General features: G+C 39.2%; 1 protein-coding gene across 12 annotated transcripts in view; it reads right to left on the reverse strand.

Annotated features, from left to right (window-relative positions):
* Window positions 1–27,106, reverse strand: part of VGLL4 (vestigial like family member 4) — a 165,286-nt gene that overhangs the window by 106,807 nt on the left and 31,373 nt on the right. The gene's annotated exons all lie outside the window — the stretch shown is intronic.

A 27,106-nucleotide genomic window follows, 5' to 3' on the forward strand; every position in this document is an offset into this window, starting at 1 on the left:
CATGGCATAGCCATTCTGCTACTACAAAGGAGGTCGGCCTGCGGACAGAGCCACATGCGGAGAGAATCACAGGGAGACGAAGCCTGCACCTGATAACACCAGGACCCTTTTAATCAAAGTGCACCTACAGCCAATCCTACCTTCCGAGTTTTCAGCTATGTGAATTAATGAATTCCTTTTATTTTTTAAATCATTTTGATTTGGTTTTCTATTACTTGCAATTGAAAGCTTCTTGATATAAGAGATTAAAAAGCAACTGAAATAAAAAAGCAAAATTTTCATAATTTTAAAATAACACACCAGGAAGACAAGAAATTAACAACTGAAAAAGTATTCAAAACAATAGGAGAATGTAGTTAAGTGGCTTGCTATAAAACTAACTTATCAAAATCCAATATGAAAATAACATTTTATGTGTGGTAGACACAATCTGATGGCTAACTCAGAATACACTCCCAACTCTCTTCTCACCTCCACTAGAGGGACTGAGGAAACTAAATACTCTCTACTCCAGAGTTTCCTGTAGGTAGGAGTAGCCATGAAACAGAGACCTGACCAATGAGACATAAACAGAAGTCTGCTTTGGGCTTCTGGGAAAGCTTTTGCTTGTCTTAATAAAAAGATCAGATATGGCTCATGATACCCTTTTTTCTCCCTTCCCAAAATTACTGTCTTGAATGCAAATGTGATACCTGGAGACAAGGCAGCCATTTTGTGACTATGATGTGAAAAGCATGAGAAGGCCACAAGAGAAACTTAACAGTGGTTACCTCAGAAAAACTAGGAACTTGAGATGGGAAGGATTTTCTTCACTGATTGAATTCTCTTTCTTTTTTTATTTAGCACATTTTTAATAAAAACTAGTAAATAAAGATAATTACTTTGGAAATACAGAAGAAGAAATTACTAGGAGTCACTCAGTAGTTCGGAGGTTTTAGAGTGGGGACAAGTAAAAGTCAGGTAAGCAAAATAGCAAGGGAAAAGCTGTTCAGACTATCAAAATGACATGAGCCATGAGTCTACTGAAGCAACCAGGGTTTGGGGGGTGGAAAGTCATAGAAAATATAACTGAAAAGATAAAGGGAGGGGCCAGCCAGGTGGCGTAGTGGTTAAGTTCGCGCACTCCGCTTCAATGGCCCGGGGTTCACAGGTTTAGATCCCGGGCATGGACCTACTCACCACTTGTCAAGCCATGCTGTGGCAGGTATCCCACATATAAAGCAGAGGAAGATGGGCACGGATGTTAGCCCAGGGCCAATCTTCTTCAGCAAAAAGAGGAGGATTGGCAACGGATGTTAGCTCAGGGCTAATCTTCCTCACCAAAAAAAAAAGGTAAAGGGGCCAGAGGATGAGGACCAGGAATAAATTGGACAGAAATCAGACTTGACTCTGTACAGGAATGTGCAGTAGCGAAGACTCCCTGTAGGTTCCTTTTGGGGGGAGGGAGAGTGTGATATGATAAAAACAACGTCTAAAAATCAGTCCAGGATACAGAACAAGTTGGGAAAGAAGCAAAAGAAAAAGAAAGTGAAAATCACAACTAATTCATCCAACCCAATTCTCAGGTTTCAATATTAAATTAGCAGTACTTTACAAAAACTTTTGTTGTTGCATATGTTGAAGAATTTGGACAGCTCTGTTATTACACACTACTGCTTTACATATCATTATTTCTTTTTTTTTTTTTTTTTTAAAGATTTTATTTATTTATTTTTTCCCCCCAAATCCCCAGTAGATAGTTGTATGTCATAGCTGCACATTCTTCTAGTTGCTGTATGTGGGACGCGGCCTCAGCGTGGCCGGAGAAGCGGTGTGTCAGTGCGCGCCCGGGATCCGAACCCGGGCCGCCAGCAGCAGAGCGCACGCACTTAACCACTAAGCCACGGGGCCGGCCCTCATTATTTCTGAGATTAGCAAAATCATGGATTAATTTCTCTACGCTGGGGCCGGCCCCATGGCTTAGCGGCTAAGTGCGCACGCTCCGCTGCTGGCGTCCCAGTTTTGGATTCCGGGCGCACACCGACACACCGCTTCTCCGGCCATGCTGAGGCAGCGTCCCACATACAGCAACTAGAAGGATGTGCAACTATGACATACAACTATCTACTGGGGCTTTGGGGAAAAAATAAATAAATAAATAAAATTATTTTAAAAATATAATAATAATAATTTCTCTATGCTGAACACTAATGTAAGAGAAAACACTTGCCATTTCTTTGTCCATTTCATTATAAGTAAAAATTCCATCCAAACGGCTCCAAAAAGGACAGTAGCTGGACACAGACCAATCCTTAGAAGGAAGGCACCCAGAGTCCAATTTACTACTTCTGCACAGATAATAAAAAGCACACAGTTAGCAACCTGGAGATGCAAGTTCTGGTTTCAAGTCTCCCTGTAGCTCACTGTGTGGTCCTGGGCAGTCACCTCCTCCTTCAGAAGCTCAGCACTCTCATCTATAAAATAAAGGAGTTAGACCAAAAGTGTGCTACAGTCCTTTCCAATTCTAAAACTGAGAATAGTTTAACCTTGAAGCTGGCGGGAATGGCAGCAAAGAGAACCTGGGTCCAGAGCTGGAGACCTGGGATTGAACAACTGAGATTGTGAGGTCACGGGTCACCAATGCCACCCGGGCACATATCATCCTAACCATGATATTTAAAACTCCTTGAATATTTAAGAAGTCCTCTACTTAGGAATTTGCACTACCAATTTTCATATTTACCTTGAATATGGGGATCCTTTATAGCTATAGTAACAATAAAATATATATAATATATATATATGGCTTTTTTAAAGACTGTATAATTAGTATCTTACTATTACAAAGAGTAAAAATTCACCCAGAATACCACCATCTTAATGCATAAACTGCTTTCATCTTTTATCCCAGTTAGTTCTCTTCTATTTCTTCACACAGAAAGGAAATGTGGCAGAGGCACACAATGGAATATTATTCAGCCTTTAAAAAGGAGGAAATCCTGCCATATGCAACAATATGGATGAACCTGGAGGATGTTGTGCTAAGTGAAGTACGCCAGTCACAGAAGGACAAATACTGCATGATTCCACTTATATGCAGAATCTAAAACAGTCAAGCTCATGGAAACAGAGAGTAGAATGGAGGTTGCCAGGGGCCAGGGGAAGGAGGAAATGGGGAGTTGCTGTTCCACGGACATAAAGCTTCAGTTGTACAAGATGAATGAGTTCTAGATAGAGATCTGCTGTACAACACAGTGCCTATAGTTAACAATACTGCATTGTGCACTTAAAAATTTGTTAAGAGGGTAGATCACATGTTAACTTTTCTTACCACAATTAAAAAAATATACATATGGCGGGGGGGGGGGAGAAGAGCGAAAGGGATAATTAGGCACATGTGTGTGGTGATGGATTGTAATTAGTCTTTGGGTGGTGAACATGATGTAATCGATGCAGAAATAGAAGTATAATGATGAACATCTGAAATTTATACAGTGTTATAAACCAATATTAGTGCAATAAAAAAGATATATATATATACATGAGGAATGTTATTCACTATCACATTTTTTTGCTTTAACACACAAAAGCTGTGATAAATTGCCTAGTAAATAAATCTTTATGCCTTTAGGTGAATACATCAGTTAGATAAATTGCAGAAATTATCTTCATATATTCAGCCTTTCAGTGAGCGTTTTCTTTGTATCATTTACTTCTTAGAAATTGATCGTGAATTTGTTAGTTAAATTAATGCAATGATAGAATTCTTACACTGAGATATTCTCTTTTGTAAATCTATATCCTCAGGTACCTAAATAAAGACATTAAGATTTAAAAGACAAAGAAATTTTTGTACTGGAGAAGGACGTTCATAGCACTGGGATGCACCTCGTGCTGAAGTAATTGTGCCACAACACAGCGGCCTGCAGCCCGGCTGCGGCTGCACAGCCACCACAAGTTCCAATAGACAAGCATTTAGATTTTTTTAACTAAATGGCAAGAAATAGACTTTAAGGGCTAAGCATTTGGTTTGAGCCTTTCACCAACCAATGTATAAAATCACAACATTTCCGAGTTGGAAGGGTCCTAGGGGCTGTCTAGACCTCACCCTCTCACCAGAGTCAAGAAATCACTCACTGTACAAAAGGCCAGTGCGTGATGGGCCCCTCAGCTCCCGCTGAGGGGGGCTTACTATCTCACTGGGGGCCTGTTTTTCCATTGCTGGATAACTCAATGTGAGACATTTCGTATTTCCAGTGAACTGAAATCAATTCCTGTAATTTCTGCCCAAAGATCCTAGTTAGGTCCACTGCAGCAACCCTGGATAAACCTACTTAATCCTTCCTCTAAAATGAGAATATTGGTCATTCAGAAGCCAGCTCTTCTGTCTCAACTTTAGACTTCTCTCTGAATTAACCACCCCCGGGTCCTTCAACTCTGTCTCCCAGTTTTAACCCTACATCATTCAACTTCCTTCTTCATGTGAATTTAGTTTGTTACTGAGCCTCTTTGTTAAATGGTACACAATTGCAGAGAATATTTCAGAAGAGAACTGGCCAACAGAATGGAATTATTGCTTCCTATGATCTCATACTTCTATACTATTGATTCTTTGCTCCTGTCTACTTCCTTTTTAGATTATGTCCCACTATTCTCTCCTTTAGATTCTTTGTTCCTTGCTCCCAGGAGCAACTGAAATAAAGCAAAACAAAGCCAAAACAAAACAAACAAAAAAACTCACACAGCACCGTATACTCTTTACTAGGTAACTTCCAAAATGTATTGGAGAAAAATTAGAACTGGCAGAACCTGTCTGAACAGAGAGATCATATGCATCGGAATCCAGAGAGTAAATTACCTAATAATTGAAATTCTATTTGCGTATGGAATTTTGCCAAGTAAAACTATGGTAGAATCATGTTTAGAAATAGACTCCTTAAAAATTAGTATTATCTCATCAAGATAAACATTTTAACTTCTTGTCAATTTAAATTAACTAAATATCTAAACTCAGTGACACAGGTATACACAGCCTTAACTATTCGGAGTAGTTCTACTATAAGAAGCAATTGCAGTAAACTCCTATTTATTTGGAGCTTGGGAGAAAGAGAGTATTAATTAAATGCTCTGGTTAACTGAAAGTTACCATAAATAAATAATTGATTTTCAATTACTTTGAAGACAATCACAGAGCAAATATTTTAATACGAGCAGAGCACGTGTAGAACCATAAGTATACAAGATAAACTCAGACTTCCCTCAACGTCCTTGAATGCTTGAAGCCAGGTCATCATTGGAAAGATCAATTATCTCAGCCCAGAGCTATGTATAAAGCAGGGAATGGGCTTAAGCCAATATATACCAATAACTAGTCAACATCCATCCTGGTTTTCTAAGACAATTCCAACTTCACGTATTTTTTCCAATATATGCGATTCTTTTAAAGTACAGCTAAATATGGCTAGATTTCTCTACCTTAGTGATAATAATACCCATGTAATATATTCACAAATCAGAAAAATTTTGTGACCACAACTTAAAATTTTATTTGAAGAAAAATAATAATTATACCTATCACATATCTATCAAATCACCTTAAAAAAAGAAACTCTCTAACACAAAAGCACATATATATACAAAAATTTTCATGATGGCATTGTTTATAATAAAAAAATTGAAAATGACCTAAACTAATAAACTAATAAAATAAATTACAGTACATCTATATAACATAGTCATTTAAAATGATGATGCAGCTCTGCATTTAGTGATATGGACAAATGTTCATAATAATTCTAAGTGAAAAAAGCAGGCCATATATGGTATGACTCCAGTTTTGTCTATATATGTATGATTCCATTTTTGTTTTATGTACATAGTGTATATATAATATTGTATATCTGGGTAACTACATGTAAATATTATTATATTAGATATTAATCTATTTTTGTGATGTATTATATATTCGTACAGGAAAATGTTTGAGGCATATACACCAAAACTAATAGTAAGTTATCTTGTGGGCAGATGGGAGGACTTCAGACGGTTTGTGTTATTACTGTTTATATATTTTCTAATTTTTAATGAATGAGCAAGAAGCAAACGACAATAAACTTGTATCATTTTTTGAAATCCCTGATATTGGTTTATTTTCTATCATTTGTCTCTTGCTCAGGAGTCACAGAACTTTCTTGTATTAAAATCTCTGAAGATGTATATATAATACACATATATACACATACGCACACACACAATGTCGTCTGTAAAAACTCCTCCAAGGGTTTTTGATATGCTCCAGAAGTGAAATGCTTTCCACATAAAAGAGATACTACTCTAGACTTTGGAGCTAGAGACAGACTTTCAAGGGTTATTACTGGAAATAATTCCCTCAAAGAGAACACAGTTCTGAACCAAATATCACACCAGAAATACGCGGAAAAGAAGTAATCCTTGAGATTTGTCCAAAATGCATTTTTTCTCTATTGAAACTCTACTAGCCCCAGATCCCTGCAATTCATAGAATTCTCTCAGAAGATAAAACTGACCTCAAATATAACAAAATAGTTACACCAATTAGCCCAAGTGCATTCCCATTCTCTTTTCCCTCAAAGCAGGGCAGCATCTTCACACACTCCTTCATGACATATGTAGTGACTTTTAGAGACTCTGTAGCGACTAGTAGAGACTTTAATGTCTCTAGTTAATTTTTTAATAAATTCAATTATTTCCAAAATAAAGTTCCAAATGTCACTTACCAAAATGAAAGAAATTTGAATGTCCTCACTTACTCTAAAAATTCCACCACGTTCAAATTCCAACATGCCTTCATGCACCTCTAACTCTGCCAAAGCCAATTTACAGCATGTTACCAGCCCACAACTTGGAGGATGAGTAATTTCTGAGTGGGCAGAAAGAGCTGGCTGAGCAGCCGTGGAGGAAGGAGAACTGAGGATCGCTCCCCTATAAGAAAGCCAAGTCCCGTCCGTGCACACAGGTCCAAACAAAGTCCACACCAGAACATCATCAGTCAGGGGAAGGAGAAGGCATTCCTTCACTCAGCACACCTTTACTGATCGCCTACCATGTGCCAGGCACTGATCTAGGCACTGGAGATTCTATAGTTAACAAAACAAGACAAAAATCCCTGCTCTCATGGATCGTACAATCCAGTGTATATGAGAAGCAAAAGAGATAAAAATAAAGCAAAAAAGTGCAGTCAAGTCACAGGTGGGGGAGAAACAGAGAGAAGGAAGGCTGCTCTAAGAAGGTGCATTTGAGTACAGACATGAAGGAAGGGAGGGAGCAATTCACAAGTTATCTGAAGGAAGCTCATTCTGTGCTGAGGGAATAGCAAGTGCAAAAGCCCTGAGGCAGGAGGGGAGACCTGCTTCCCAGGAACAGTAAGGAGTCCAGCTTGCCTTAGAGGCTATATAAGATTGTCAGTTCCTATCTCTGCATGAGGTGGAAAGCCACTGGAAGGTTTTTGAACAGAAGAGTGACATAATCTGATTTACATTTTTAAAGGATCACTCTATCACAATCATTTTTTTTTTCAGTCTTTAAAGATTTTATTTATTTTTTTCCCCCAAAGCCCCAGTAGATAGTTGTATGTCATAGCTGCACATCCTTCTAGTTGCTGTATGTGGGACGCGGCCACAGCATGGCCGGAGAAGCGGTGCGTAGGTGCGTGCCTGGGATCCGAACCCGGGCCGCCAGTAGCGGAGCGCGCGCACTACGGGGCCGGCCCATAGCACAGTCATTGAGAATAGACTGAACAGGCACAGGGTTAGAAGTAGTGACAGCAGCTAGGACGCTTCTGCAATGATCCAGGCAAGCGATGTGTGTCTGTGGACCAGGGCGCTAGCAATGGTGATGGTGAAAAGTGGTCAGCTTTGGGATATATTTGAAGGTAGATCCAACAGGATTTGCTGGGGGACAGTTTGTGAGATGTGAGAGAAACAGAGCCAAGAATGACTCTAAGCTTTCTGGTCTCCATATAAGATTTTTTAAATGTATATTTAGGCATGACTATTACTCACACTGAAAACAGGCTTGGAATCCAGTGCCAAAGAGACCTTGCAAGCTATCAAAGGCACTTGTAGGGATCTATAAACCTAAAGGCTTCTGGGGCTCCATAAAACACCACACTTACAAAGAAATTCACTACAATAGCTAATAACCAACAAAATATTAATACTTTTATAGTTTTATTTATTCACACTCTATTCTTTGTAGAGATTCTTATACATTTAATGAGAAATTTATTTATTCTCATAAATCACCGATAACACCTTCATTAGTTCTCACTCTTCCTAACTCCTCTGCTGGAAAGACTGCTAAGGCCCCTCTTGATGAAATTCCTCTCTCAGCCTCTGTGGTGCTCTCCTGGACTCCTCCTGCCTTCCTGATTCCGCTTTCTCATTCAGCACACCTGGATCTCGAGAGTTTGCAAAGATCTATTCTCCTCTATCTTGTCTTCTAAGTCTTTCATGGCAGTTTTAATCACTTCACGCAACAATCCCTTTAAAGCAGAGCACACAAATTCACATCTCTAGCCTGACTCTCTTTGCTCTTTCAAATGGCATCCTTGATACTTCTTAATATCCTGCAACCTCTCAAATTCACGAAGTCCTCAACTGAGCTTCCAACCTTCACGGTTCTCTTTGGCTAAAGCCCGGGGAGCATGACTGAGTGACAGGCTACATAGCTTGGGCTTCCCTGGATGGCTAATATAGAGCAAAATAAGACTGGTGAGTTTCCTAATAATCTTTCCTTATCTTTCCCTCTGAATTTATACAACATGTTATCTGTCTTGTTTTTATGGTGTATGTCACTTTCTACCTGATATAGAGGTAAAAGGTAACATAACACACATATACTATGATATATACTATTTACTGTTAATCTGATTGCTTTATCTTCCCTATTAGACTAGACAATCATTTAGGATCTATTTAATTCACTTTATATAACTTCTCTGCGGTACCAGCATATACAGACTTTGCACACAAAAGGGTCACAATAAATATTTGTTGTATCATGAACAAATGTATGAAAGACAATGGAAAGTGAGCAAACATCAGAGTTAGCTCATTAAAAATTTCTTCAAGGGGCCGGCCCGGTGCCGCAAGTGGTTAAGTGCACGCGCTCTGCTGCGGTGGCCCAGGGGTTCGCCGTTCGGATCCCGGGCACGGACCGACGCACCGCCTGGCAAGCCATGCTGTGGCGGCGTCCCATATAAAGTAGAGGAAGATGGGCACGGATGTTAGCCCAGGGCCAGTCTTCCTCAGCAAAAAAAGAGGAGGATTGGCAGATGTTAGCACAGGGCTGATCTTCCTCACCAAAAAAAAAAAAATTTCTTCAAAAGGCCCTTTTAAAACTCTCTAAATATTATCACCACTTGGGTTACATTTTCTTTATTCTGCAATTAACAAGTGTTTTTTACAAATAGAGAACCTTTCTGACATATGTTATGAAGGTCTCAAATCCCTATCTTTAAGCCAAAGGAAGCAACTCATTTAAGATGTAAACAAAAAAAACCACCAAAAACAAAAAAACAAACAAATCCAGCCGAAGAATAGTATTTTGAAGGGAGACAGAATTTTTTTGTGTGTGTGAGGAAGATCAGCCCCGAGCTAACATCTGATGCCAACCCTCCTCTTTTTGCTGAGGAAGACTGGCCCTGGGCTAACATCCGTGCCCATCTTCCTCTACTTTACATGGGACGCCGCCACAGCATGGCTTGACAAGCAGTGCATCGGTGCATGCCCGGGATCCGAACCAGCGAACCCCGGAACGCCGCAGTGGAGCACATGCACTTAACCACTTGCACCACTGGGCCAGCCCCAAGGGGAGACAAAATTTTAAACATCAAAACAGCTTTCTTTACTTTCATCTTCTAAATCCCAAATACAGCCTTTTAGAGTAACTGCTATTTCTAAATACATCATGCTTACTACTGTTCCGGGAAACTTTCTCATTGAAATGGATCCAATCCACTCTCCCCTTGCTACTAAAAGTGAGGCTACCAGTAGCATCAGAAACACCTGGGAGCTTGTCAGAAATGCAAATTAATGGGCCCTCCCCAATCTACTGTATCAGACGAGCTTCATAAGTGAACGCTGGAGAAGGACAGCTCTATCCCGCTGCCGGAGTTACACTTTGAAAACACACCTCGACACGTCATATCTCTCATGAAAAACCTTCAATGGCCATAGGAGAAACACGAACACCTTAGCAAAAGGTGAAGGATCTTCATAATTTAATTGCAACAGTCTTCCCACTAAATCAGCGAACATGCTACACCCCAGGCACATGTGCAGGTTGTGAGGATGGAGCCCACATCCCCGCTATCCTGGAACTTGCCTTCTAGTGGGGAAGCTGCCCTCAGGGCTTGTCTCCTGCCAGCTCCCCACCCCCTGGGTTCTCCTCACACCACACCACCCTTCTCCAAACACATCCATGCATTTAACCGACTCCGTGCCAGGGTTCACGCTGTTTTCTTTACCTAGAATTCCTTCCACACCTGTAAAAACTTTTAACTCAAACCTCATCAAGAAAGCCACTTCCACTCATCCCATACCCTGTCCCTGACTCCACAGCAACCAGGCTAAAATAATCCCTCTTTCTCTGGGCTTCCACTTATCCTCCAACACAGCAAGAGTGTGTCCCTAAACTGTAACTCACACTTAAATGTCTGTTTCTCCTCCACTGGGTGGTGTGTACCTCAAGGGCAGGACCATATATTATTCATCTTTGTAGCCTTGGCACCCAGCACACGGCTTGGAATAAACAGGCATTTAATTAAATATTGTCTTCATTCAAAACGCTTCTTTGGAAATCTTTACATTTTCCTCTAGAGTCTACAACATTTCTTTAAATGGCATTCTTTTAAATGGTGGAAAATACCCTTTGAAGGTATAATTAGAATTCTAGGGATCATCTAATCATTTAAATATAAGTGGTGTGAATAAAAAGGGGTGGTTAATATGGGTAATATGATTGCTATCCCAAAACAAAGCTTAAATATTAACAAAACCTATTATTTGGGTGCATAAACACTTCCTGAAGGCAACTCCAAAAATGTCTTGAACAGTGAGAGTATCACTGTAGTACTGTTATTCTAATGATTAGAATAACATTCTTTTCAATGTATCAATTCTGGCATGCTGCTTTAAAACTAAATACAATCCCTCTTCTAGCAGGTACGTCTTCTGTAAAGACAATCATATATTTTTTCAAGAATGAATTGTGATAAAAGTGGGAGCCTCTTTGTTTCTAAAACAGAAAAAAGCAAAAATATTCAGATTAAAGGCAGGCCACCAGAACCTCTTCCTATCATCCTTCCTCCTCCCACCACACGGTTGGCATCTGAGGCACCCCCATGGAACCCCGAGATTCCCTGGAAGACATTCAGAAGCCAAAGGAACAATGGAAAGAAAACTGAAGCATAACTTGGAAAACCTCTGTCCTAGTCCCAAGTATTATGACCTTAGGAAAGTATTTCTACTGTCTGGGCCTCAGTTTCTTTTTATGTAAAATAAGGAAAGCTTAGGTTCCTTCCTGTTGAAAATGCTATCACTTTCAAGTATCTTCAGCTCTGGAGACAGAGCACGTGCTCATTTCCCTGAAACCCATGGGCCCCTTCAGGATGTGTACACATGGTTCTTACTTGGATTTGATTTAATCAAGTGACCCATCATTAAAAATTTTCAACATTCATACCCCAAATCTGTATATTCCTTTTTAAACTATATATAATATCATCAATATCTATATTAACTAGTAGTAAAGCCCACTTTTAGATAAAAATAGATAAAACTTCTATACTGACTTCCCCCATTGTCTTTGGAGCCCACTGACTGAGAGAGCAGAATCCTGCATGGATACTGGTGAGCACCCACCTGGGGGAGCACAGGTGCTGAGAGGGTGGGTGAAGTCAAGCAGCAGCAGGCCCTGTCCTTCAGGAGATGACAGTCTGGTCTCAAGCACAAGTGGTGTTTTTATGAAGGAATGAGGCATTTAGATAAAGATACCAAACTTTGCAAGACAAGCAATGCAATACCATTTTACCCAGTCAATTAAGAAAACGTGACAATTTTTTTAAGCGGTAACTATGTGAGGTGATGGATGTGTTAATTAACTCAACTGTGGTAATCATGTCACAGTGGTATGTATATCAAATCATCATGTTGGACACTTTAAATATATACAATTTTATTTGTCAACTATACCTCAAGCTGGGGAAAAAAAGAACTGTTGAGTCTCCTCCCCCTTCCCCTCAAAAAAAGAAAAATGTGAAAATGAAGAGAACATTTTTACCATGGTCTAGAGCCGTGCTTCTCAAATTCTGGAGAGCACAGGACTCACTCAGGGACTCGGTCACAATGCATGTTCTCAATCAGTAGTTCTGCCGTGAGGATCAAGAGTCTGCATTTCTAACAAGCTCCCAGGAGATGCCACGGACCACGCTGAAGTAGCAAAGAAGTAGAGAATATATTCTACGCAGCAATATGCTTAATAAAGGCTATCATTCTGAGAACATATAATCTAAAAATTCACTTTTTTTTTTTTACTGCAACTGGGAAAATTCCATGAATCCAGACCCTGGCTCAAAGCCCAGGATCCCAGCCACATGCCTCTTAAAAATAGGTTTTCAAAATGCTTAGCATTTTTTAAAAAAAGAATAGGATACTTGCCTAAAATTCTAGCAAAGTTCTTGATACTCACCAATCCGATTACTATTTTTTTCTTATTAACCTAATCCTTGCTTCAGTTTTCACTTCCTGCTCTATCTTGTCATTTAACTGTGTCACAAAAATGTCAAATTTCTACTGTTTTTGCTTGTCAAGTAGATGAAACCCCTTTTGCCATTTGCTTATCTCCTACAGAGCAGAAGATTTTTTTCCTGGCAAGTTTTCTAAATTCTTTTATATTTTAAAATTTCAGCTTTATTGAGGTATAAGTGACATATAATATTGTAAGATATTTAAAGTGTATATCGAGGTGATTTGACATGTATATACATTCTGAAAGGATTCCCTCATCTAGTAATTAACATGTCTATCTCAGTTTTTTTTTTTTTTTGGTGAGACCACTTAAGTTCTATTCTCAGCAAATTTCAATTATACAACACAGTATTATCAACTATAGTCACCATGTTTTACATTAGATCTTCAGACTTTATTCATCTTATAGCTCAAAGTTCAAAACCTTTTACCAACGGCTCCCTGTTTCTCTAAATTCTTTAAGATTTCCAATGGCGCACAGTATTATGCGCCAGTTACGGAATTAGGGAACCAACAAGAACTTGTGGACTTTCTGAAAGTTTGTGGTTACTTCACATCATCATCCCATGGAGAGGGCAATCATGAGTCCTCTTTGCAAAGCAAAAACTCTATTTAATTACAAAACTAGAATTTAAGTACAGAAGGTCAACTTCAAATGAATTCAGGATGCAAAGACCTTTCAGACAACCCAGGCAGTAACTTGACTTTCCAAGACTGTACTCTCAGTATTAAAATAGCTTGAGAAGAAAGCATATGGTTCTATTTAGCGTTTTTTTTCCTTCTCATCTTAAGTTCTACTATCTTATTATTTTCTTATTTTTACAACACCTTCATTCTCATTCAACATCCCTGGCAAATTCTTCACAATCCCCCATGAGTCTTCCAGCACAGACAGACACAGGTTTCTAAGTCAAAACTCGTGCAGACATCATCTGTCAAACTTCTCCAAGGTAATGACATATACGTCCTGAACTCTATTATCTTTCCCTTGCTGAGACTTTGCTAAAATTCTTAGCACAGCAAGAGACTTTCAAACAGCTTTCTCCAGCCCTTTCATTTTACAGGGGAGGGCACAGAACCAAACAGGTTAAGTGACTTACTCAAAGTTACACTGGTATTGAAACCAACTCTCCTGGCTTCATTTGTACATTTTCTAATAATCTACAGACAAGTAGAGGCAGCCAATTATGAAAAATAAAAGCTATTTATAAACATTTACCTAAGAAGTTACCAATAAAAAAATTCTATAAAAGGAAAAAAAGAGAATGCTAAACTCTTTATCTTAATTGAAGAAGAAAGGGCAGACATCACACTGAATTCTTAGGCCAGCTACTCATAGACTTGAATTTAAAACAGCAAATCCTCCCTCCTCTATTCTGCCAGGCCAAGTTTCATAGTAAATCTGCTCTATTCAGTAATGGGAAGAAATCCTTTTTTCATTGAGTACCGTTGACCCAAGCAGGGCAAAAGAAAATCAACGAAGGATCATTCGTAAATAAAAGAACTAAAGTTTAATTTCTCAGAAAAATTTAGAGTATGCAACTAACTTTTTAAAATATGAACAAAGACCACTGAACTTTAGTCAAGATATGCATGGATCATTTAATTATATACTTTTATTTTATATCGGCGGCAATTAAAAGCATCATCCCAGATTGAAGAGAGTTGAGAGCTCCATCCAACTCCACGAGGGCAGGCGTCATGGATTGTTCACTGCTGTGTCCCAGTGCCTAGCAGAGTGCCAAGCGCAGGACACGTGCTCAAAACATACTTGTTGAATGTATGACTCAAAGAGAAAAGGGAAAGAAGAATGCAGCACATAGATATATATTTTAAACACAGTGGGATGGCTGCTTTTGGGGAATGGTGTGGAAAATGGGGATAAAGAAAGAAATATATCAGAGATGAGCTTTGCATGGATCAATGACAGATAATACGCCATGACTTGAGGTTCAACCAAGGGAAAGAGGAAAAAATTGGGGTGAGATGGGAAAAGGTTAGGATGGAGAAGAAAGATTTAAGTTTTAGGCATTAGCAACTGACTCCTCTATCTTCAGAGGCTAAAAAAACCAGGCTGAGGGCCAATTCCTGCCTATAGGTTCTTGGTTCCTCACTTACTGGCAAATATTTATCAGTTAGTGTAACTAAACAGGAAGTTCAGTTCCAAATAATAATTATTAGTTTGGAAAGAAAGAATCTTGGCATCCTATTTACCTATATCCCCCCCCCCTTTTTTTTTTTTTTGGTGAGGAAGATGGGCCCTGAGCTAACTTCTGCCAATCCTCCTCTTTCTTTGCTGAGGAAAACTGGCCCTGGGCTAACATCCATGCCCATCTTCCTCCACTTTATATGGGACGCCACCAGAGCATGGCTTGCCGAGCGGTGCGGCGGTGCGCGCCCGGGATCCGAACCGGTGAACCCTGGGCCGCCGCAGTGGAGCGTGCACACTTAACTGCTTGCGCCACCGGGCCAGCCCCCTATCCCATTTATTTATTTATTTATTTATTTATTTATTGTGAGGAGATCAGCCCTGAGCTAACATCTGTTGCCAATCCTCCTCTTTTTTTGCTGAGGAAGACTGGCACTGGGCTAACATCTGTGCCCATCTTCCTCCACTTTATATGGGACGACGCCACAGCATGGCTTGCCAAGCAGTGCATTGGTGCACACCCGGGATCCGAACTGGCGAACCCCGGGCCACCGCAGCAGAGCACGCGCACTTAACCGCCTGTGCCACCAGGCCGGGTCCCCCCATTTTTTCTTTTAAGTTTGCATTTTCAAATTCACCTGAACTAACCTAAGGATAAAAACAAATAATATTGCAGCTGGCTATCAGAAACAATCTGGTACTGTTTCCTTAGCCAGTTGTTACTAGCTAACTACACAAATTTGGCCACTAATGCCCAGAACATAAACATAATATTTTCAACGAATATTGCATTATCACCTTCCTAAACCACAATATACCCTCTATTACCAGCCCTAATCCCCAAACACAGCAGTACATACGAGACTCTGCTGTTACTCATGAACTTAGTGCATACATTCCTTACTCTAATTGCCTTCAAGGCTAGCTCTAGGACCATTAATAATGCCAATTTTCAAAAGCCTAAGGGCTTGAAGACAACCCAACAAATGTGTTCCTAATTTTTAAATACCCCACCTTAAAACAGCATTGTATACTTTTTAAAGCACTTTCACAAGATCATCTCATGGGAATCTCACTTGAAGCAAACAGAGCAGGTATTAGTCCCACTAAGGAAAATGGAATATAAAAAGGTTAAATAAATAACACAGTTATTGCCAGAGCAACGGGCAAAAAACAGGTCTCTGAAACATTATATAATTAGTCCAGAACTCCATCATTAGTTCAATGTTTTTCTACTTCAGCAGGCAGTCTCTCAATTATTTTCAAAAGGAGAGAGTAAAAGAGGGGCTTGAAAGGGGAAGGAAGCCCCAATAAGCAATCCAAGTGAAAACTCCATTCGTTAAACAAACACTTACTGAACGTGTATCACAGACCAGGCACTGTTCTAGATGCTGTGGCTTCAGCAGTGAACAAGACAAATTCCCAGCCCTCATAGAGCTTACATTCCAGTGAGGGAGAGAGACAACGCACAAATACGTAACATAATAACAGGTGCTATAAAAAAAAAAATGCAGGTTTCGCTTATATATGGAATCTAAAAAAGCCAAACTCGTAAAAACAGAAAGTAAAATGGTGGTTCCCAGGGGCTGAGAGATGGGGAAATAGGAGAGATATTGTTTAAGGGTGCAAACTTGCAACTAGTAGATAAGTAAGTCCTAGAGACCTAATGCACAGTACAGTGAATATAGACAACAATATTGTATTATAATCATCAAACTTGCTAAGAGACTAGATCTTAATTACTCCCACCACAAAAAAAGAAATAATTATGTGACACAATAGAGGTGCTATTGCTACAGTGACAATCATATTACAATATATAAATGTATCAAATCAATATGTTGTACATCTTAAACTTACACAATGTTATATGTCAAATATATTTCAATAAAAAAATAAATAAATGCAGGTTACACAACACAGCAAATATACTACTCTGGGAATACACTAACCAACATTGAACTGTATAAATTGGTCAATTGTATGGTACATCAATCTCAATACCTCAATAAAGCTGTTTTTAAAAATGCAGGGTAAGGGAATAGAAACCAATGGGGTTGGGTATTAAACTTCACAATTTTGTGCTACTTTAAGCACCTAGCCAAGTTAAGATGGCAGATTGATTTGCACCCCCCAATTGGCTCCCAGAATGCCAGCAGCCAGACTTCCGAACTCCAGGAAGCTCTGAGAAACCACCAGCCCAAGATGCAAGACCCACGATATTGAGATTGGAGGTTCCCCCAACAGATGGCCCTCAGACACCACCCTGCGGTGGGGCACAGGGTACAAGCTCCCTGCCTCCTTTTACTGAACTCAGTAATTTCTTCCCTTAACCATGAACAGACAACCAGATATTGGAGGAAAGCTACTAATGTGGAAGATAGAGACCAAATCAAACCAAAAAAAAAAACAACCCAAGGACACAAAGACTATGCAAAAAGAAGGAAAACTTTAAAAAATATATCAATTGCCAAAGAAAGAGAGAGCAACTGTAAAAGAAGGTATGATTTTTAAAAAGAGCTCTAGAAAATTAAAGATAGGATAGCAGAAGTTTTAAAAATAATTAATAGAAGGATTGGAAAATAGTTGAGAAAAATCTTCCAGAAAGGAGAACAAAAAGTCCAGAAAGAAAAAAGGGAGAGAAGGGTGAAAAATTAGAAGACTAGCCCAGGAGGTCCAACATCAGAAAAATAAAATTGTCAGAAGGAGAGAAGGAAGAAAACAGAGACAAGAAAAATTACTAATGAAATTATCTAAGAAATTTTCCCAGGTATGAGTTTCCAGATGGAAGAGGCTTACTGAGTCTCCGACAGAATGGACCAAAAGAGACTCACAACAAGTGACAGCAGCACCGTGAAACTTCAGAACCCTGGGGACAAAAAGACTATTCTAAAAGTTCCAGAGAGAAAAAACTGGCCACATATTAACACACAGGAAATCAGAATGGCTTCAGATTTCCTAATAGTAAGACAATGCCAGAAGGCAATGAAGCTTGCTCGAAAATTCTGAAGGAAAATACCCGACTGAGAATTCTATACTCAAACCACCAATCAAATGGGAATGTAGAATAAAGGTGTTTCCTGCCATATCTCAAAACACTTATCTTCCTCATGCTCTTTCTCAGATAAGCTCTTTCAACATTAAGAGAATAAATCTGGAAAGAGAAACACGTAAGATACCGGGCACAGGCGAGAGGTGGAGGGATCCACAGATGCAAGTGAAGAGGGATCCCAGGATGACCCTGTGTGTGTCCTAAGCCCAATGGACAACCACCTAGACAGACCAGGGACAGTGCTCACTGCTCCGGAGGGGCCACTCAGTCCAGGCACTGTGCTAAGCAGATTACATGCATCATCTCATTTAAATTTTACAATAACCCTGTGAGATTAGCTATTATTAGCTGTGAGATTAGCTATTATTGCCAAATCATGGCAATTTTGTGGATGAGGAAACTGAGCTCAGACAGGTTAATTTCCCAATGTCATACAACTTTAACTGGCAGAGTTGAAAATTCAAACCCCAGCTGTCAGCCTTTTACGTCTATGCTCACGACCACTATGGGATACTGGAGATAGAACAGAAGTTTGGAAATCTGAAGGAGGAGACAAAGAGAACAAGGATAATGAGGCAAAGAGGACAGGCACCTAAGACAGGATATACAGACGAGATGAATGCTGGATGCCACATTGCTCAGTATTTATTTTCTGATTTTAACGATCCTTCCAAATTACAAAAGGAAAAGGAGAAGGATGAGGGAAAAGGAGGAGAAGTGATAAGTGAAGGAAAAAAATGGAAAGAAACAGGAAACAGACATGGGACTAAGGAATGCGACTAGAATGACACGGTCAGCACTTCAGAAAGTACAGTCTCTTTTTTTTAATACAATGCAATCTTTTCCGTTTATTTTTATTTTTATTGGGTTTTTCTGAGGAAGATTGGCCCTGTGCTAACATCTATTGCCAATCTTCCTCTTTTTTTCTTTTTTCTCCCCAAAGCCCCAGTACATAGTTGTGTCTCATAGCTGTAGAGTTGTAGCTCTTCTATATGGGACGCTGCCTCAGCCTGGCTTGATGAATGGTGAGTAGGTCCACGCCCAGGATCCGAACTGGTGAACTCCGGGCCACCGCCGAAGCAGAGTGCGAGAACTTAACCGCTGCACACCTGGCTGGCCCCTAGAAAGTATAGTCTTAAATGGCGTAACCTACCTCAATGACGACAAGTCATATGTCTCATCCGTTACTAAGTAATCAAATCCAACCAATTTCCAAGTTCCTTCAACCCATCTTTTCAGTTTCCATCAAAATGCAACAGGTCAGCACAGGCCCTCACCGGCTGTAGCTATGAGACACTTGCTGTGCTCACGATGTTCAGAGGGTCCTGGGCAACGTGGGCGCTCATCTAACTCCATTGACTCATCTACCCATAAACCAACTCAGATGCATTCGTTCAGAATTTCTTTTTAAATAAAATATTTTACTCAAGTGTAAAACCCTAGGGAGAAAGAAAAGCTATGAAATTGTAATATATAATTCCTCTGTTCCATAAACCTCCACAGAAGCTCACCTTAATCCCATTACTAGAGGTGGAGAACTAACTTGCCTAATATCTGCAAACTTTCTCCGGGATAACAGCCACACTTAATCATATTTAGATTCCTTTCTTAAGAGATTAGGCAATAAACATCATTCGGTTAATAATTTTCAACTAACACAAATACATTATATAAGCTATACTCAATAGAGTTGAAAAATCCTACTCAGTAAAACTAACTGTTAAAAATTAACTGGATTCATGTAGGGGTCAATAAGAGGTATTCCTTCTTGATCTGTTTTCCTTTGATTTTACTCTTATACAATAATGTACACTTAACTTCCATAAAAATATATTTTGGGGGCCGGCCTGGTGGCGCAAGCGGTTAAGTGCACGCGCTCCGCTGCGGCGAACGCCGGTTCGGATCCCAGGCGCACACCGACGTACCGCTTGGCAAGCCATGCTGTGGCGGCGTCCCATATGAAGTGGAGGAAGATGGGCATGGATGTTAGCCCAGGGCCAGTCTTCCTCAGCAAAAAAAGAGGAGGATTGGCAGATGTTAGCACAGGGCTGATCTTCCTCACACACACAAAAATATATGTTTTGTTTTCAAAAGAACATAATTTATCACATTTATCCTTTACTCTCACTTTCTCGTATCAGTTACTTAACCTGTGTAACCTCCAAAAAACAGAGAACCAAGGACTATGAGTTTGAAATCTCCATGGATTTATGCAGTGGAAAAATAATTTTAAGGGGCCGGCCCAAGAGCGGTTAAGTTCGCGCACTCTGCTTCAGCAGCCATAGGTTTGCCAGTTTGGATCCTGGGCACGGACCTACGCACTGCTCATCAAGCCATGCTGAGGCGGCGTCCCACACAGGGCCACTAGAAGGATGTACAACTACGGCATACAACTATCTACTGGGGCTTTGGGGAGAAAAAAGGAAAAAAGGAGGCAGATTGGCAACAGATGTTAGCTCAGGGCCAATCTTCCTCAAAAAAAAAATGATAATTTTAAGACACTTATAGGCTATTCATCTCAGTTAATAATCAAAGAAATACAAAAGAATGTGGCACTATTTTGTCTACAGAATCACAAACTTTGAAAAAAAAAGAGGTTAATATCCAATACAGGTAAAATTGATATAAATGTAACTATTTTGTGGCACAGTAAATTGGTATAAACCTTTTAGAAAAGTATATAAAAAACATTTAAGAAATTATATTCTTTTACTCAGTAATCTTCTTCCTGGAACCAGGAAATAAGGAAAGAGAAGAAAAATGCTATAAGGCAAGAAAATAGTCACTATCTATAATAACTACTTGTAAGCAACCCATTTAATAAAAGGGAGAATAATTAATAAGTTGTTACACCAACTCCATAAGAGCACTGTGAAATAAGTTAAAGTGCTTGATAATTGCACATTTAATCCATTTGTTAATTTTTTTGAAAATACAGAAAAAATAAAATAAGAAAATAAAAATCACTGATAATCCTACCACTAAAAATTGATGTATGTTTTCCCCTATGCTACACATACACATTTTTGGCAGAATTAGTGTCATACCACATATGTAGTTTCATTGTTAAATATTTAGGTTGTTTTCAATATTTTACAATGCCACAATAAGCATCATTGTGCAAATCTCAGATTATTTTCTTAAGATAAATTCCTAGAAGAACTACTGAGTTAATAAGTATGGATAGTCTACTAATTTTGTACTCCCATCGATGACTATGAATATAATTTGTTAGATTTTTAAAATAGCAGACTGCAAATTTTAAAAAGTGCTATAATAAATAGAATATTTGTAAACAAAAATGAGAAGAGAACACACAGGTAATCATTCTTAAAAATTTCACTTAATGGTGTGACCATATTGTTTTACAATTTAAATGACTAACTCCATGGGCTCCCTTCAATGGAAGCCATTGTTGTCAGATCTCAGTTTTCAAGAAAAAGATTCACACCAAACAAAACGCCTCTAACCCATAGCTAAATTCTTAATATCATTGTATTATTCTCTCCAGAGATTAAAAAAAAAAAAAAAAAAAGAATTAGTTTTTTGTTAAGATTTTATTTATTTATTTATTTTCCTCCCAAAGCCCCAGTAGATAGTTGTATGTCATAGCTGCACATCCTTCTAGTTGCTGTATGTGGGACGCAGCCTCAGCACGGCCGGAGAAGCCGTGCATCGGTGCACGCCTGGGATCCAGGTCCGGGGCCGCCAGCAGCGGAGCGCGTGCACTTAACCGCTAAGCCACAGGGCCGGCCCACAAAGAACTAATTCTGACCTACATTCTAATTATCTTCCAGTGGGAATGCATTCCTGGCTTTTGTTTAGCTGTGACCTTCAACATATCATCCTAATCCAGTTGAAGGGTATAAGAGAGCCCATTATAATGTTCTCCCTACTTGTATATGTTGGAAATTTTTCATAAAACAAATTTTTAATCATATTCATTTTTTAAAAATCACAGCAAAGGGATGTTGCTAAGAAAAGCCATCTCATTTTTAAGTATTCCCTATTATTAAAACCATCTGCTATTTTCCACAGCAGTATGATAATCAAATATCCCAAAACACTACCAAATTCATCCTTACTAAGAAAAATAATAATATTCAATTTAAAATAAAAAATTATTTTGCAGGCTGGCCCCGTGGCTTAGCGGTTGAGTGCGTGCGCTCCGCTGCTGGCGGCCCAGGTTCGGATCCCGGGCGCGCACCGACGCACCGCTTCTCCAGCCATGCTGAGGTGGTGTCCCACATACAGCAACTAGAAGAATGTGCAGCTATGACATACAACTATCTACTGGGACTTTGAGGGAAAAGTAAATAAATAAATAAAATTTAAAAAAAATTATTTTGCTTAAAGTACTACACAAAGACACTCGGAGAGATCTAAATGTGTGGGGCAGACGACAGACTGACAGAGCAAATAAGTCTGACGCAAGGCAGACTATACTGAAATATAGGGTCCATAATATACTAAGATGGATTCCAGAAGGGCGGCAGGGAGGAAAGTGGGAAGACACCATGGGCTGGTTTGGTGGATACCACTTGGCCACTTTTTTCTCATCCATAGCACTTATGCCAAGTTCCTTAACAAAATTCTAAATAAAATTTGCATGATTAACTCCAAATAGTCAATTTAATGTTCACCTACGCTGAAACGGCAGAGTGAAAAGGATATGCGCTATGAAGTCAGTCAGGTCTGGTTTCCCACCCCATCTCTGCCACGATCTTGCGGGAAGACAGGCAAAGTGCCGGATCTCTGCCAAATGGAGATGATACTCTCTACCTCACTACTTAGCATGGCATCTGACAGGCCAGAAGCATTCAATAATTGTTTGTAGAATGAATGGATGGGTGGGTGGAATTAAAATGAGGATTAAATGTGGAAACGCTCCCACCATTATGACAGGTACTCAGTAAACGGCAGCAGCCTTCCCTACCCTCCACCTCCCCTCCTGTCCCTTTCCCAAGGCTTGTACCCTGCCTTGTTCTCATCTGCTGTGGCTTCTCTCCCTCAGAGATGATCCATTCCAGTGCAGTTGATTATTATTCTCTCTGGAATAAATTCCAAATTCATATGTCTAAAAATGACAATCTGATCTGATATCAATAAAGTTTTGCCATCTATTCCCCAGAATTACCTCCCCTTCTAAAATTCTCTTTTTTCTCAACCAATCAACCAAAACTAAGCACCTACTATGAGTTCTATACTGTGCTAGGCACTATGAAAAATTGAGAATATAGAATCTTGCCCTCAAGAATTTTATACCTACTTAGAAATAATAAACATGTGAAACAATAAATAGACAATAGTAAGCAATTAATTCCACTTATCAAAAGGTTATTTAACTGAAAATTCAAATATATGTAATAAAGATAAGAGCCAGAGAATAATTAAAAAAGAAAAAAAAAAAAAGACCCAGGACAGCCACGATAGAAGTAGTAATAATAGCACATACACATTCTTGGAGCTAGTAACTCATCTCTGGGAACTTACCATACGGAAATAACCCCAAAAGAGGAAGAGGAAAGAGAAGCTTTCTGAATAAAAGATGTTCACTATAGCATCATGTATAAAAGGGAAAAATTACAAATAAGTCTAAAATACAATGTTATAAACCAACGTTACCACAATAAACAAACAAACAAATGTCTAAAATTCAACAATCAAGGAGCATCTGTTTTGGCCCACGCACTGGATGGTAAATTATACAACTGCTAAAGTATCGGGGAACATTTCCTAACATTAAAAATGCTCATATTATGTTAACTGGAAAAAGACACTACAGAATGTATCCAGCATCACACAGCGACCCCGTGAATCAGCGAGCATGCGTAGAAGAGTGATCAGAAGAAACAAAGCAAAAGAGTAATTGTGATGTTCTGGATGGTGGAATTATGAGTTTGTTCTTCCTACTTTTCTGCGTTTATCAGACTTTCTTCAATGAGCAGGTATTATTTGTATAATAAAAACTTAATACAGGTTTAAAGATTTTAAGAGTATACAATTCTCAGGAACTTTGGTCAGGGCAGAATTCTTCACTTGGAGCCCAATGTATCTTTCTTTCTTCATTCATTCATGAGCCTGCCTCTGCTCTAGACACTAAGAATACAGCAATAAATACAGTATGTACCATAATATCATGTGACAGAGCATGACATGGCTCTGAGCAGGGCACATTCAGGCTGACTTTCCATTAGGCACTGTAGGCCTAACAGTTTAATTGTTTTCAAAATCAGAAGAAAAAAATGAACTGTGAGGCTGAGGAGAATGTTTCAATATACAATATTAACATATTCATCTTTATACCAACACAATTGTAAAATATAATTTTTAATACTTTTTTATGAAGGAAGGAACTGGCAAAGGCAGAAGTGCCTGAAGCTCATGAAAGTCATACCGTGGCCCTGGGAGACATTCAAGCTGAGGACTGGACGTGAAGGAGCTAGCGATTCAGATTTGAGAGAAGAGCATTTCAAAGGGAGAGTGCAGCTGGTGCAAGGTCCTAAAATGAGGTGATAACTAATAGTATGTGTGGAAAATGTAGTAATACACCCAAGGCCTGGTCTGAACCACATTTAAACAGAATGAAGACAATTTGGAAGAAAATTAAGAATGGGAAGGGATTCAGAAATTTGAAAGGTCTGTACACTGAAAACTATAAGACATTGATGAAAGAAACTGAAGACCCAAATAAACGGAAAGATAGCTTGGATTCGTGGATTAGAAGAATTAATATTACTAAAATGTCCATACTATCCAAAGCAATCTACAGATTCAATGCATTCTATATCAAAATTCCAATGGCATTTTTCCCAGAAAGAGAAAAACCAATCCCAAAATTCGTATCGAACCACAAAAGATCCTGAATAGCCAAAGCAATCTTGAGAAGGAAGAACAAAGCTGGAAGCATCACACTTCCAGGTGTCAAACTATATTATAAACCTATAGTCATCAAAACAGTATGGTACTTGCATAAAGACAGAGACATAGACCAATGGAACAGAATCAAGAGCCCAGAAATAAACCCATGCATATGCGGTCAACTAATCTATGACAAGTGTGGCAAGAAGAGAGAATGGGAAAAGGACAGTCTCTTCAATAAATGATGCTGGGAAAACTGGATACCCCATGTTAAAGAATGAAATTCGATCCTTATCTTACACCATATGCAAAATTCAACTCAAGATGGATTAAAGACTTAAACGTAAGACCTGAAATGGTAAAACTAGAAGAAAACACAAAGGGTAAGCTCTTTCATACTGGTCTTGGCAATGATTTTTTGAATATGACACCAAAAGCACAGGAAACAAAAGCAAACATAAACAAGTGGGATTACATCAAACTAAAAAGCTTCTGCACAGCTAAAGAAAAATCAACCAAATGAAAAGGCAACCCGTGGAACAGGGAAAAAAACTGCAAACCATGTATCTGATAAGGGGTTAATATCCAAAATATATAAGGAATTCATACAACTCAATAGAAAAAAAAAATCAAAAAATGGGCAAAAGACCTGAACAGACATTTTTCTAGGGAAGACATACAAATGGCCAACAGGTATACAAAAAGGTGCTCAACATCACTAATCATCAGGGAAATGCAAATAATACCACAATGAGATATCACTTTATACTTGTCAAGATGGCTATTATCAAAAAGACAAGATAAGTATTGGCAAGGACTCGGAGAAAAAGGAAGCCTTGTACGCTGTTGCTGGGAATGTCAATTGGTCCAGCCACTATGGAAAACAGTATGGAGGTTCCTCAAAAGACAAAAAGAAAACTACCATATGATCCAGCAATCCTACTTCTGGGTATATACACAAAGGAAATGAAAACAGTATCGTGAAGAGATATCTGCACACTCATGTTCACTGCAGCATTATTCACAATAGCCAAGATATGGAAACACCCTAAGTGTCCATCAGTGGATGAATAAAGAAAATATGGCATGTATATGTATACAATGGAATATTATTCAGCCACAAAAAAGAAGGAAATCCTGCCAATTGCAACAACACGGATGAATCTGAAGGGCTAAGTGAAATGAGCCAGACAAACACAAATACCATACAATCTCACTTATATGCGTTATCTCAAAAAGTCAAACTCATAGAAACAAAGTTGTTGCCAGGAGCTGGGAGGTGGAAGAAATGGGGAGCGGTTGGTCAAAGGGCACAAACTTTCAGTTAATAGATGAATAACTTCTGGAGATACAAGGTACAGTATGGTGACTATAGTTAATAATACTGTATTGTATACTTGAAATTTGCTAAGAGTAGATTTTGTGTTCTCTCGACAAAAAAAACTGTGTGTGGTGATGGACGTGTTAATTAACTTGATTGTGGTTATCACTTCACAGTGGGTATGTATACCAAACCATCACGCTGTATACCTTAAGTATATACAATTTTTATTTGTCAGCTAAACCACAATAAAGCTGGGAGAAAAAAAAAGAAAGCACATCATATAAGAAATAGGTAAGAAAAGGAGGCATTTTGATGAGATCAGAGAAAACTTAGGGGAAATATGATAACTTTCTTCAAATATCCCAAGGATGGAAATTGGAACAATGCTAAAGATTGCAAGAGACATTCCGAGGAGCTGAGAGTAGAAGTGTGTCCAAGGAGTGAAAGTTACAGGGATGGAGATTTCCATTCAGTAATAACTGTTTAATTCCTCAAAGTATTTAACAACTGATGGTGTAATGATGTAACATCCAAGCAGAAGACAGAATCAAATATCAAGAACATTGCAGGGCCGGCCCCGTGGCTTAGCGGTTAAGTGCGCGTGCTCCGCTACTGGCGGCCCGGGTTTGGATCCCGGGCGCGCACCAACGCACCGCTTCTCCAGCCATGCTGAGGCCGCGTCCCACATACAGCAACTAGAAGGATGTGCAACTACGATGTGCAACTATCTACTGGGCTTTGGGGGGGAAAAAAAAGGAGGAGGATTGGCAATCGATGTTAGCTCAGAGCCGGTCTTTTTTTTTTTTTTTTATAATTTTATTTATTTATTTTTTCCCCCAAAGCCCCAGTAGATAGTTGTATGTCATAGCTGCACATCCTTCTAGTTGCTGTATGTGGGACGTGGCCTCAGCATGGCCGGACAAGCGGTGCGCCGGTGCGCACCCGGGATCTGA

The sequence above is a fragment of the Ceratotherium simum genome, chromosome 5 (assembly GCF_057802395.1).
Source record: "Ceratotherium simum simum isolate JZ-2026a chromosome 5, ASM5780239v1, whole genome shotgun sequence".
In the NCBI taxonomy this organism is placed as follows: domain Eukaryota; kingdom Metazoa; phylum Chordata; class Mammalia; order Perissodactyla; family Rhinocerotidae; genus Ceratotherium; species Ceratotherium simum.